Source organism: Hyaena hyaena, unplaced genomic scaffold, assembly GCF_003009895.1.
Source record: "Hyaena hyaena isolate Hyena2069 unplaced genomic scaffold, ASM300989v1 scaffold_770, whole genome shotgun sequence".
NCBI classification, from domain to species: domain Eukaryota; kingdom Metazoa; phylum Chordata; class Mammalia; order Carnivora; family Hyaenidae; genus Hyaena; species Hyaena hyaena.
Window position 1 is genome coordinate 29,722 of NW_024081405.1, and position 3,721 is coordinate 33,442.

Below are 3,721 nucleotides of genomic sequence, written 5' to 3' on the forward strand. Positions count from 1 at the left end.
TGATGAAGAAAATTGAAGACCTAAATAATGGAAAGATACAGCACACTCATGGATTAAAGATTCATTATTTTTTAATTTTTTTAATGTTCATTTAGAGAGAGAGACAGAGAGAGAGTAAGTGAGAATCCCAAGCAGGCTATGGACTGTCAGTGCATAGCCCATCTTGGGGCTTGGTCTCATGAACTATGAGATCATGACCTGAGCCAAAGCCAAGAGTCAGACACCACCCAAGCTGAGCCACCCAGGCACCCAAAAATTCATTATTTTTTAAATGACAGTATCTCTTGTGCAAACTATATTCCATTTGATACCAATAAAAATTTCAGAAGGGTTTTTTTTTTCATTTTTTGTTCTGCAGAAATTGACAACCTGATTCTAAAATTTATAGGATAATTCAAACGATGTGGACCAATCAAGGAATTAAGAGAGAAAAGGCAAATGAGAAAAGCAAAGTTGGAAGACTTACCTTACTTGATTTCAATACTATAAAGCTACAAAAATCAAGACAGTTTGGTATTGGTTAAAAAATAGGCATACAGATAAATTAAACAACAGAATCCAGAAATAGATACATGTATCAATTGTTTGGGTATGTGTATGTGTTAACAAAAGTGCTAATTCATAAGGAAAAGTTATTTCAAAAAATAGTTATAATTTTCTTGTGATTTATTTTATATTTGGGAGAGAGAGACAGAGTGCAAGCAGGAGAGGGGCAGAGAGAAAGGGGGACAGAGAATCTGAAGCAGGTTCCAGGCTCCAAGCTGTCAGCATAGAACCCAACACAGGGCTCAAACTCACCAACCAACCACAAGATCATGACCTGAGCTGAAGTCGGAAACCTAACCAACTGAGCCACCCAGGCGCTCCTCAATAAATAGTTATAGATCAGCTGAGTATGTGTTTGGAAAAACTAAACATCTATTCTTACTTCACATCATACCCAAAAATTAACTCAAAAGAAAGTCATGGCCTATGTGTAAACCTAAAATCAAAAACTTCTAGAAGAAAACACAGAAGAAAATCTTTGCAACCTTGGATTAAACAAGATTTCTTAAATGGGACACCAAAACCACAAACCAAAAAAGAAAAATAGAAAACTGGATTTGATAAAAATGTAAAACTTTTGTTTTTTATAAGGTGCCATTAAGAAGGTGAAAAGGCAAGCAAGCCACACACTGGGAGAAAATATTCACAACATTTATCAAAGGATTTTTACATGGTATTTATAAACAACTCTCACAATTCAATAATATGAAGCCCAATCACCCAGTTTTTTAAATGGACAAACTATTTGAACAGACAATTAACCAAAGATACACAGATGGCCAATAGGCACATGAAAAGATACTCATCATCATTAGTTATCAGGGAAATTCAAATTAAAACCACAATGAGATACCATTGTACATCCACTGGAGTAGCTCAAATGAGAAAGACTGAGCATGTGAAATGATAGCAAGGATATGGAATAACCAAAATTCTCCTACATTCCTGCTTGGAATGTAAAATGGTACAATCAACTTGGAATATATTTTTATAATTTCTTAAAAAGTTAAAAATATACCTATCACAAGACCAAGGCATTCTACTCCTGCACATTTAGCCAAAAGAAACTAAGACATCTTTCTCCACAAAGACCAGTACATGAATGTTCTTCACAGCTTTTTTTATGATAGCCCCAAACTGGAAATAACCCAAATGTCCATCAACAAATAAACAGGATGAACAAACTGCCATATATCTACACAAAGGATTACAACCCAGCAATAAAAAAGGAATACTCTATTGAGGCATAAAATAACATGGAAGAATCCAAAAACCATTATGTGGAATGAAAAATTCAGGCCAAAAAGAGTACACTACATAAAGTAATCATTAGTGACAGAAAGGAAATCAGTGGCTGACTGGGGAAAGGTGTGGAGGGAGACATGGATTACAAAAGGTATAGAGGAAACTTTTGAGAATGATGGAAATGTCTGTTACATTAACTGTGGTGGTTACATGGATGTATATGTAGTCAAAACTGTTCCAATGTGCAGTTCAAATATGTGCATTGTACTGGACTTCAATTGCATCTCAATAAAAGTGTAACAAAAATAAGAGAAGGGGAGGGAAAATCCAACTTATTGACAAAGTGAACAAGTAGTTCAATGCTTCCAGCCATAGGGCGAACTGGACAACCTAGTCATCTCACTGCAAAACAATTAGAAATGATTGGTAAATTATTAACAAATATCCTCTTTAAGTGTGTACTGACCTCACTAAAAAGAAAGACACCCAAGTTTAGTCTACCCTGAGTCGGGGGAGAGGATCCTGGTCCCTTAAGCAAGGGGCTTTGGTTTAGACAGTCACTCACAGACAGGAAGTTGGCTTCGATTTCGGACTGAGACCGCCCCATATTCCCGAAAGCAATGAAGGGCTAACACCCTTAGTAAAAGGTTGTTCCAGGGAAAGCATTCTACTTGTAAGCCCAGGATGAGAATAAGGAAGCTCTTCTGCTTTGCAAAAAGTCTTCTCTGAGAACATGGCTATCCTTATATGGGCTCAGGATTTGAATGTATACCATGTCTACAGTTAGGTAAGCCAAAGTAATTAATCTAAAAGGTAGTGCTGGCCAGCCCAGTGGAAAAAGCATGTGACTCTTGATCTCAGGGTTATGAATTCAAGCCCCACATTGAGTTTAGAGATTACTAAAAATAAATAAAAGCTTTTTTTTATTAAAAAAATAAAATGTGGCCTAGGCTGAAAATGTCCCTGAAGCACCTGAAAGGAAAGAAACAAAACTTCTCTGTATGGTAAAATCCTGAATCAGCCTCAGGATGCATCTAATAATACCCCACTGGAAGTGAGCTCACAATACAAAATAACAAAATACATTAGAAACCTAGAAAGGCAATATGTGTGCAAATGTATAGCACTTTTGTTACTAAGTAGTAGAATTCTTCTAAGCAGAGCAAACAAGCAGGCCATAAAATCTGGTGCCTTCTCAGTGAGGACACTTAGAACCCCATTAAAAAGAATTGGGAATTCTATCTACTATTACAGGCCCATGAAATGAAGGAAGCAAGTTACGGAATAATACGTTGAGACTTCACTTTGAGGGAAAAAATATAAAGATTATATCTTTTTATGTGCATACAAGACAATACGGAAATATATATACCAAACTTGCTGGAGTAGGACTTGAGGAGGATTAACAGAAAAGAATTTAAACACCTGTGCTTTGTTCAGATATATATTTTCTTTTTTGACAATGAGTGTTTGTAATTTATTTCAATAAAGGAAAATAAAGAGATTTTTGTGTTTGTTCCTAACAGTGGCAGCTATTTTGTCTGAAACTAACAGGCAAAACCCAATTTTCCAAGTGCAGTACAACGGCTGGGTACGGAGAAGTCAAGCAGTAGAGAGGAGGACAAGCCTAGGGTTCTTTGAAAATCCTGTTTTTCACGCTTCTCTTCCTTTGGCGTCCTGTCATCTCAAGTGTAATTATTCAGAAGCTGGTTTTCAGAAAGCATCCCCTTCCAAGAATAATGTTCATTGAAAACAACTTGGAAATGATTCAAGAACTGACTGCAGGTCACAGTTGCCTTATGCAATAAACTTTACAGCCTTCCCCCAAAGAGGTCGGATCATAGCAATTAGAAAAGATGGTGAGACCATCCCCTTGCTTGTGCTTGGCTTAAATTTAATCAGGTAGCCAAATTCTAGTCTAAGCGGAATG